This window comes from Chelonia mydas, chromosome 9 (genome assembly GCF_015237465.2).
Source record: "Chelonia mydas isolate rCheMyd1 chromosome 9, rCheMyd1.pri.v2, whole genome shotgun sequence".
Lineage (NCBI taxonomy): Eukaryota > Metazoa > Chordata > Testudines > Cheloniidae > Chelonia > Chelonia mydas.
In genome coordinates this window covers 29,060,080-29,071,303 of record NC_057855.1, presented here as the reverse complement: position 1 = coordinate 29,071,303, position 11,224 = coordinate 29,060,080, and positions in this window count along the sequence as shown.

The window sequence follows — 11,224 nt, the reverse complement described above, 5'->3', positions numbered from 1 at the left end:
AGCTCTCTCATCTCCTCCACATCCTTCTCCTAAACCTGTTTCTTTCAGGCAGAATTCAAACACTGAATGCTCAGCACCAGTCTGTGAAGAGAATTACATTTTTAAAAGAAAAGAATCAATAGTATCTATTTCTAAGTAAAGTAACAATATAGAAATGAGAGCCAAAAATATGTGCACATTCAGTATCCGATGTTGTGTGATCCATGACCTTCTGTCACCCTTCTTTTCTGGTTGATACCATCTTTCCCAGATCAGGTTGCACATAGTTTGTCATAATGTTTAAGGCCAGAAGGGGCAACCGGATAGTCTCATCTGACCTCCTCACAAGCCACCACCACCACCCCCCCCGCACCTGCACACAAAATCCAGCACCCGAAATTATAACCCACAGGAGACTGGACTGTTATGTGCCACAGGGAGAAAATAGGAGGGACCGAGGTGCACCAGTTTCCGAGGCCCCCCACAGTGGTAGGGACACGATGAAGTGAGCTATATTCAGATAATCCAAGCAAGTGACCTGCACCCACATGCTGCAGAAGAAGGCAACTCCACGTCCCACGCTTCCCACAAGGTCACTGGCAATCTGACCCAGGGGGAAATTTTCTTCCTGATCCACATATGTCAATCAGTTAGACCCTGAACACATGAGCAAGAACCAGCAGCAGCCAAGCATCCAAGAGAGAATGCTCAGTGCCACCTCAGAGCTCTGGTGCACCACATCCTCTGGAGTCCCGAGACCTCCCTCCCTGCAGGGCTGAAGCCCCCGAGCCCGAGCAGGCACCTTCTACAGGGCAGAAGCCCTGAGCCCCACCACAGGGCTGAAGCCCTGAGCCCTGGCAGACACGCCCTGGATCTCAAACTTCTGAAGATTGTTGTATGCGGCTCGGAAGGTCAGTAAGTTTGGCCACCCCTGCTCATACACCATCAAAAGGGTCCATCTCGATTGATCCCTTTGCAGGATAGGAATTATAAAATCCCTTGGGACAGCGATGCTATTTGTCATTTGTCTCCAAAGCATCATATATCCCTATGGTGCTGTGTAAATACATAAACTAATAAACACTGTCACTGAGACTGCACAGAGCCTCTGGATTCAAAGGAAAATCAAATCCCATACATCTAGGTCCTAGGGAGTCATTGAGATGAGCTGTATCCATACCAGTGCATCCTGGCTCCTATCCTTATTGGCACTGTGCTATCATTAGCCTCTCCACAGTGGCTATCCACTATCCCACTGTCTGAGAGCTTTGGGAAGCCACAGAGAATGCATAAATACATCGAGAGTAGCATTATTATCCATGTGGACTTTTGGCTTGTAAATCCATTGGCTGCTAAGAAAATCATACTACCTGCTTCCAGGCTTCTACAAATGTAGCCCACCATCCATGACCACCAAAGCATTCAGAACCTCAATTGCATGGCAGTCATTCAGAGGAGTTTTGGCTGGCTCACAGAGAAGGGAGCATAGCATTCGCCCATGCTCCTCTGCCTGCTATCTCCTGTGCACTTCTTTGCTCTCTTGCAGCAGATGGGAGCATTTGGCATTTGTGCTGCCGCAGAGGAAGGGGTCAACCTTCCACAGGACCAGGGTTTGGGGGGATATGAAGCCTGCCCACTCTGTAGTTCCCAAACACAAAACACCTGAGGGGATGTTTGGTAATTCTTGCCCCTCTAATACAGCCAAAGGGTTTTTTCTGTGAGACGGTGTGCTTTTCACCAACAGTTTTGTCAAACTACATCAGAGACAGGGTGGAGGGTAAAAATTTCAAAAGTATCCAAGAAACTTAGAATTAGAGTTGGTCAAAACTCAGAATTTCCATTCTGTGGGAAATGCTGACATTTTCAAAATCTGTTTTTGTTCCAAATCAGAATGAAAACACAACAAATTCAGAAACTGTGGCAATAAAACTGTGGCAATAAAACACGGCTGCTACTCTGAAACCTGTGGCAATAAAATGTTCCATTTTGATAACATTTTGAAATGGAAAATTGAAACTATTTTTTCCCAGTTGTTTGCGGATACGTTTCCGCAGAAAGATTCAATTTCGATTGCATGGAATTTTCCAGTGGAAAAACATTGTCTGAAAATTTTTGACCAGCTGTACTTAGGAGCCTAAGTCCGATTGACTTTCAATGGGATTTAAGCTCCTAAATCACCTGATGCTTTAAAAAAATTATCAATCTTATCTCATTTAAGCTTTAAATATTTTTTTTCAATCTATCTGCAATAAACTCCATGTGTTATAATAGGCTTTTTCTGGCCAAACTGAGGATTTCTCTGAAGAAAAGTTTTGAGGCCTCACTCCTCAATGCTTTGCACCAGGTTCACACTAGCACCGCACTGATTTCACTCGTGTAAAATAGGAGCAATGATGGCTTTTCATTTAGCTTCTTAAAGCTGGCCTGTAAATATGTATATTGAGTTCAATTAAAGAGGATCTCTAAATCTGGATACCTAAATCACTCATATGCCCACAATATGAAACCCAGAGAGACAGGAGCATGTATCCAAAGAGAACAGAGGTCTGACAGATGAAAAGAATTAATGGTTCAAGCTTATATTTTATTGAATTACTGAAATAATACTGAAGTAATTAATGGACTGCTTGCGTGTCATTACACTTTTGAAAACCATTTCCCTCAGATCCAGTAATGCTCTGAAACAAGGATGCTGATTATGTGACCAATTGTTTAGCATGTGTTTCTAAACTGGTTTATAATTACCAAATTAATCTCTCAAAGGTATTAAAAGCCTATTTGCACAATATGCATAAAATGAAAAGGGAATCAAAGCACTTTACCTGCCTTGACACCAAACACCGCAATAGCAACTATTTGTCTGTGTAGCCGTTGTGGCTTTTGGGAGCAAGTAAATATAAACAGCAGGAAACACAAATACAGAGGAAGTGCAATTGGAGGTTGTCAGGCAGCAGTATGGTGGCTTCAGGAGCTGAATTCTGCTTGAAATAAGCTTTGTCTCAGTGTGCGTAAGAGGCTTTGGCACTGTATCAGACCTCTGGGGAAGCCACTCAGCAGGGTGGGGATTACTATAGTTTGTGCTTTCCAATTCACAGCAAACTTGCTTCCCCTTCATACCCTTGCATTAACTCTCTGTGCACCTCCTCTGCTTTTTTCTGTGTGGTTTTCTTTCAGCAAATAGACTGACACATGCTTGTTTGAGTTTAGATAAAATCCTTAAGATATGTGAGTGAGTGACTACAGAACACTTGAAATCTATGGCTGAAGACAAAAGCACAAAGATGGGTAATTTTGCCAGGATGGATAATTCTCCGCTGGAATTGATAGACTCTCCAGTAGTTGCTTTGACAATACACCTAAAATGCAAATGAATCATATCTGAATATAATTGCAGCTAGAGTTGTCTAGTCACTCCAGTAATATAAACTTACTCCTAATAAATTTTCTGTTCAAACACATGGACTACAGTCTTTTTTAAGGCTTGTCAAGGGTTAATTTTTCTTTGCTGTGGGAATAATATGCATTGGGAGAAACGCCATGGTTATTCCTAACACATGACTATCAAAGTGTCAGATTAGTGGAGGGGGAGAGGGAAGGAAACTGCCTGTGCACTTCCTGTCTGTTAATGAAGCTGAGATTCCATAAGTATTTAATATCTATTGTGATTACATAGGAAATTGCCTGAACACTCTTAGCAAGTAACTGAATATATGGTTGCTATATTGAATACCATTTTTCCAAGATCACTTTTCTTTCAATTATGACAGATATCTAGAAAATGTTGTAAAAGCAGTATCCTCTTACAGAGCACAGCTAAGTGAGCACCTATAAAAATACAGCTTTTAAAATTCACATCCCTAAAATGTATGGAGAAATGTGAAGTGCACCAGTGTGAAAGAATCAACAGCAATTGCTTTATAAGCACTGCTAAGGCAATAAAATGTGGATTCCTTACGTAGGTCCAAATGTAGCAGCTGGATTTGGCTTTATGAACCATGAAAAATAGTTCCCATCTGGAAGCTGATGTTGAATAAAGATGCAACAGTAAGACTGCATCTTGCATGTAACATTTCTACATTTCCAGATCTGTGCTACAATAATATGGGAGGAGGGAGGAATGTGCAAATCAGAAACCGCTGGCTAGTATTTCTGTGTTCTCTAATTGTGGGACATCAGTTTTTGGGTGCTCAGCTTCAGATAGTGGGGATGAAATCCTGGCTAACCTAAAATCAACTGTAAAGCTCCCATTGTTTCAAGTCTCACTGCTGAAAGTTGGACATTGAAAATTTAAGGCTCCCACAATTAAGAGAGCAATTTTGAACATTTCACTTTGGTTGTTTGAGATTGAAGATGATAGTTTTCCTAGGCTTGTCAGGGCGGTAACAAGATGATGATGATGTTTTCTTGAAGCATTAAAAAAAAGCCCTCAATAACCCAAACCTTGGCTGTTAGAAATTTATGTACAGGGCCTGCAAATCCATTGTGATTAGGGATTACAATTTCAAAGTGACTTCAACCAGGTCTTTAAATTTGCACCTCCTGTTTTGCATGTTCTCTGAGCATGCAAAACCCACATTCGAATGCACAAATAAGATTGCTTCGTGGCTGACTATTCAACTTGCATGTAGACATAAATAAATTTGACCACATATTACAATTCATTAATTTACAAGAGGTTTTGTTAAATTCACAATGCCCCAGGAATCATTGTTATTACTAGAATAATGTACATACACAGTTCCTGATAAAATCGTAATTAAGTTGTAAATATATAACAATAATTTAGCAGAATAAAACCTTAAGGACCCAAACCCCATTATAATATTGGAAAGCAGACATTTTTAAGTTAAAACTTAAAAAATAGAATTTGGAAGTTATAGAAACACACAGAGTTAAGGTACTGCAAATGTGCCCCCACTCTACAAATACCCTGCATTCAAAATCAGGACACATGTTACTTGCACACTGTATATATTTAACATAGGAAATATAAAGCACATATATGTTAATTGCACTGTGCCATACTACATATGCAATACCACTCACTATATATGGGACCTCTATATGATTATAGGCTTTCTTCAAATTAGCCCTGCATTAATAAGACAGCAATACCAACTTCTCACTTCTTATACTTTTATATATATATATACCAGAAACCTACACAGCCTCCATACCACTTCTCCAGTATAGTTGGATTTGCACGTATTGAAAAAGTGATTGGTGCACCAGATGCAGAAAGAAAGGGAGAATCATCTTAGATTTGGGAGAATGAATGCTTAAAACAGGGGAATCCTGAGTAGAGCAGAGAGATTATATTATGTCTGTATTTGGCACTGGTGTCACCGCTATTGGAATACTCTGTTCAGTTCTGGTGTCCATAATTTAAGAAGGATGTTGATAAATTGGAGGGGGCTCAGGAAAGAGCCACAAGATAAAAGGATTGGAAAACTTGCCTGACAGTGGTAGGCTCAAAGAACTCAATATATTTAGCTTAACACGGAAAAGGCTAAGGGATGACTTGATCAGTCTGAGTACCAACATGAGGAACAAATATTTGCTAACAGGATCTTTCATCTAGCAGACAAAGGAATAAAAGTTCCAATAGCTGGAAGCTGAAACTAGACAAATTCAGTCTGGAAATAAGGCATACATTTTAAACAGAAAAGGTAATTAATAATTGGAGCAATTTACTGAGTGTTGTGATGGATATTTTTTTCTAAAGGATATACTCTAGTTCAACCAGGAATTATTTTGGGGGAGTTCTATGGCCTATGTCAGAGGTTTCCAAACTGTGGTCTGTGGATCACCAGTGGTCCAAGAGCTCCAGTCAGGTGGTCTGCGGATAGTTCCCTCTAAGGTGCACGTCTGGGTGGCCGCACACGAGAAAATGAAGGGCCACCCACCTAATTAGTGGAGCTGGGCAGGCGTGGCTTCACTAATTAGGTGCCTGGACCCTGGAGAAGACGCATATGCAAGGTGAGGTGGTGGCCTTGGGGGGAATAGGGAGTAGGTGGGAGGGGGCAGTGGGATGAGAAGAGGGGATGGGGGAATTTGGGATGTGCAAGCCTGCAGTGGCCAGAGAAATAGGCGACTTTCCCCAGCTCCGGGGCTGTGGCTGCTGGGGAGAGATTGCCATCCTTCCCAGCCTCAGCGCTGTGGTGGGGGAGAGACCCCCCTCCTTCCCAGCCCCAGCTCGGGGGCTGCTGTGGCGGGGGAGAGAGGGCACATCCATTGCATTAGAAATGTAAGACTACTGATATTAAAACATGAGTTGTGTGCTTTTATTTGTAGAACAAAAAATGTTAATTATTATTAAGGGTTTTTTTTATATAGTGCTTTTATCCAAAGCGCTTTACAATAGTTAGCTAACGGTACAAACAACATTTGGAAAGATCATTAATTGGTCGGCCAAGATCCTCTGCAATTTTCAAGTGGTCTGTGAAAAAATAAATTTGAGAACCACTGGCTTATGTTATCGGCAGTCGCTTCCATAACTGATAGTATAGACCAGGACATAGAATCATAGAGTTTAAGGCCAGAAGGGATCATCAGATTATCTAGTCTGACCTCCTGTATATCACAGGCTACAAACACCACCCAGCATCCACACACTAACCCCAACAACTGAAATTAGAGCAAAGTATATTACAACCCACAAGAAGGCAACAGGGCTATTACATGCCACAGGCGGAGAACAGGAGGGAACGAGGCGCACCAGTGCCTGAAGATTAGGGAGAATTTGTGCAGGAACACTAGGAAGTATAGGCTGTGTTCAGTTAGTCTGGGAGCTGGAGACGAAAAGAGAACTACAGTCTTGTCTGTGTCCAGTGGCTTTAATAAAGAATCCCATTTCTATTTATTACTGCATCAAGTCCTATCTCCTTCTCTGTTGTGAGGGACATTACAGATACATTGTTTCTTTGTAGTCTTAAGATGTTCAGATGGTTTTTAACCTGCATTAAATCTAGAATCTTTAAACATGTTTCTATAGCCAAATGTCTTGCAATTAGCTTCTCAAAAAGTGTAGGAATTCACAGAGGAGAGGTATAGTGACACAGTGATCAAAGTAATGCTTCCTTCAGAATATCACATGGCAAAATTAGAGGAAACTCCCTTGGTTCAGTTGGATGAGGAGTTAATATCTATGGAAAGTTAATAATATTGGGCCTGTTTTTGGCATCACAAACATTTACTGTGCTTGTACACCTAATAGTAGGCATTCCAAGAAGCCTAGGGATCAGAGTGTTAATCTACTTAGATGATATTCTAATTGCTGCTTCTTCTCAGGAAGCAATAAAACTTCATTTGAATTAGACAATCCACCTGTCAACATCCTTAGGGTTTCAGATACACTAAGTGGGAAAAAAATCCATCCTCACTGCACAGAGATTGTATCTACATTTTATACTGAAAGCAGAAGTCCTAACGTTTTTAAAAATTAAATGCCCCATTGCACACACCAATGTGTGCATGCAGCTGTATGGCTGTGCTGATGGTACAATTATTATAGGTGCATAAACAAATCAGGTAACCGCACAAGCTAATAACCACAGGTCGCAATTTGGATGTTTAAAATGTGCACGTATGGTTGTGGTAATTCCATAGCGTCAGTTACAAGTGGAAAAGGTGGGCATATTGATGTTCTTGATTTAAAACAAAATCAGGCCCTTGAAGTCAGATTGTCAAGATTATTGCCACAAAGAGGGGGAAAAATTTTAATTAAAGGAAGAATTATAACAAAAATTGAGGCAACTAACAATATGATAACTTCCTTAGCATTTGTTTTTTGCCACATTATCTAGCAGCAACAGCACCCTTCAGTATCTGTTACTGATACAAAGAAAGACCTATGAACTAGAACGGGGATGTAAAACTGAGGTTAGTGGCTCTTCTAGAATTTGAGCGTTATGGCAATTTCACCAGCTGGTAAAAATTGTGGTAGTACAACCACTTACTTATTTTCTTCCATCCACATTTTGCAGACAAGTGTTTCCACTCAATGCCAGGCAACTTCCTTTGAGAGCTAAGTGTTTTTGAGCTTAGTTTTGGATAGCTACTAGTTGGAAAATAATAAACAGGCTAGAACTGATAGTTGACCAAAAAACCCTCTATAGTATCTCAGCACCTTGGGCACTATAGAGTCAATATGAACAAGTTCTGTCAGACAACATAGTATTAGAAGCTGATTTATACCAAAAGAAAATGTAAGGAATTACCTTTCAAATCTGGCCCCACAAATGCTAGTGTTCTCATATCAGAACCAGTGGTTCCTGGCAACATTTCACATTCCAGGAAAGGAAAAATTAGGTAGTCCCTCTCCAGAACTTGTATCCTATGGGAGGATAAATATATTCTGGGCATGTGGCTGAACACAGTGACTAAAAAGTGGAACTCCCCACTTGTGGATTTGTTCATACCAGACACAGCAGGCATGAAAAATTGTCTGTCTCGAGACAGCGTGATAGAAAACATAGGAGAGAGCTGCATTTTCCCTAGATGGAGAAAGTGCAGTGGATGAATGTTTTCTCCATTTCCCCTGTTTCAGTTAGTGTCCAAAATGATCAGGATCATTTGAAAAAGGACCTATTAAGTATTCTTCCATACCTATCCCAAATAGATTCCTAAATAGCTTCTCCCTTTGTTTTGTAGAAAGTGTCTCATAACAATGTAATACTATATACAAAATTCAGAGTTTCATCTCTCTTCAGTGACATCATCTGCACTGATCTCATTTCTATCTCAGGAAATCCCAGTGACAAAGGTCTTCCAGAAGACACCACTGACTTGTTATGCGAATCCAGGAAAGTTTCAATGAATTCTTTTACAAAAGAATATAGAGAGACTTTGCTGTTAGGTCCAAAAAATAATCTTGAAAGCTCTTTTCAATTTTTAAGCTCTAAATTTGATTGTATCTGTTATTAAATTCAGTTCTGGCCTACAGGCTTTTAGTTTAGAATTATGTCCATCTTCAGTGAGGTCTGTATTTCCTGAGATAGAATCCTATCCTAAATATCTGTAGCTTTTCAGGGCAATAGACATCACCCCTGAATTGAAGTCATTTTGGGTTGTTGATGTTCCATCAAATACTTTAAGAAAAATGTTTGTGTCCTATTCCATGACATTGGTATCTCCAAAACTGCACCCATTGGCATATATGTAAATGGTAAATGACTTCATGAGATGAAAAGTAGCAGAGAATCAGGCCGCAGGTCTGATTTCAGGTTAGATTCCAAATGCATGACTCAAATTTATGGCAATCCTACTTTATTAGACTTGGTTAGAGAATAATTAGGGAAATCATAGGCGCCAACCTGTGGGTGCTCGGGGGCTGGAGCACCCATGGGGAAAAATTAGTGGGTGATCTGCACCCACTGGCAGCCAAGCTCCCTGCCCCACTCTGCCCCACCTCACCTTCTCCTCCGCCTCCTCCCCGAGCGCACTGCGTCCCTCTGCCTACGTCCCAGCGCTTGCCGCCGCCAAACAGTTGTAGCAAACTCTGGGAGGGAGGGGGAGGAGCGGGAACGTGGCGTGCTCGGGGAGGAGGCGGGGAAGAGGCGGGGCTGGGGCAGAATAGGGGCAGGGAGGGGGTGGAGTTGGGAGGGGACTTTGGGGAAGGGGTTGGAATGGGGGCGGGAAGGGGCAGGGCAGGGGTGGAGTCAGGGCAGGGCCAAGGGCAGAGTGGGGTCGAGCACCCACCGGCATCAGTAGAAGTCGGCGCCTATGAGGGAAATGCCTATAAGTTAGATTCACCCCAGCTGGCACAGAGCTGTGTGTGTTGGAGATGTTCAAGCCTTGAATGCAGGTGGCTTATGTACCGTGTTTCTGCCTCAACAGTGCAGTCAGCAAAGATCACATTTAAGTAGTGACCAACCTTCAGAGGAGCACTTGGGCTGTGGCTGTCTAGAGTGTGTGCTGAATTGATGGGATGGGAATTGTGGGTATTTTGTGCTGCCACAGCCTACCTTAGAACAGACTTTCTGTCCCCAGGGATTGTCTGCTGCCTTAATCCAGGCATAAAGCAAGCCCCATATTCATTCCTGTACAGAAACTTCGAGGAAAAAGCTGAAATATTTCAGAGTAAATTCTGCCAAATATTCATATATCTACATTTTCTCTGCACTCGAGGGGAGCAGTGGTAACCAATGCACTGAAAGTCTTCAAATGCCGACAAATACAATCTAGCTTTGAACAATTCTGTGGTAGTAAATCCCTTTTGAAATCAAAAGGTGCGTCGTTAGCCTTGACATGTGAGAAATGGAGATTACTATGAATTCATGGGGAAGATTCCCTAAAATGTTTCCCTAGCAACAGCTGCTGAGGGGCTTGGGGCATCTCTCAGGTGCCTCGGTGATAGTGGAGCTGGCAGCTGTCGAACAGGCAGCTTTCTATCCTGTGGCTGGAGCGTGTCATCCTTTTCCACTCACATCTTGTCTACACTTGGGGAAAAGGTGCAGTTTCCAATTGAGCTAGTTGAACTTGACTCATCTCCCCCAAACACCCCTGAGCCCAGATTGAATTCTGATTTTAGCATGTTGAATTTATAGCCAAAGAAGTGCCCTAGGCAGTTTTACCAGCAGCAAGCATTCAAAAATCGTAAGTTAGGTCCCACAAACTCAAGGGATTGTCTTAAAAATCGTATTTCATAAAAAACTTGGGGAATTTAGAGTTCTCATTATTTGCCTTCTGGTTTTGAACCTTTGGAGTGCACTTCAGTCACGTTTTCAAGCTTTTTTTTCCCACTACCACAACAGCTATAAATGTACTTTTTAAAAAACAAAACAAAAACTGAGCTCCTTGTAACTCCAAGTCCTGGGACTTCATGAAAACCACCAAATAGCATGACAGGTTTCAGAGTAGCAGCCGTGTTAGTCTGTATTCGCAAAAGAAAAGGAGTTCTTGTGGCACCTTAGAGACTAACAAATTTATTTGAGCATAATAAATTTGTTAGTCTCTAAGGTGCCACAAGTACTCCTTTTCTTTTGCAAATATCATGACACTCCCAATAAAATCATGAATTGGCAACATTGCCTTCTCTCTAACTCCAGCTGCTAGAATCAAACTAAAGATATTAAACTGTGCCTACACTGGTATTAAGTAGTTTTCAGTCAAGTTACGCTAGCTTGGTTGAGTAACTCATCTGAGAAAACCCAAACAACACCTCTCATAGTTTAGATAAAGCCTCAGAAGACTTTTGTAGGATAAGAAAGGGCAGTGATCAGACCCAGGTGAAGAAATGGTGCAA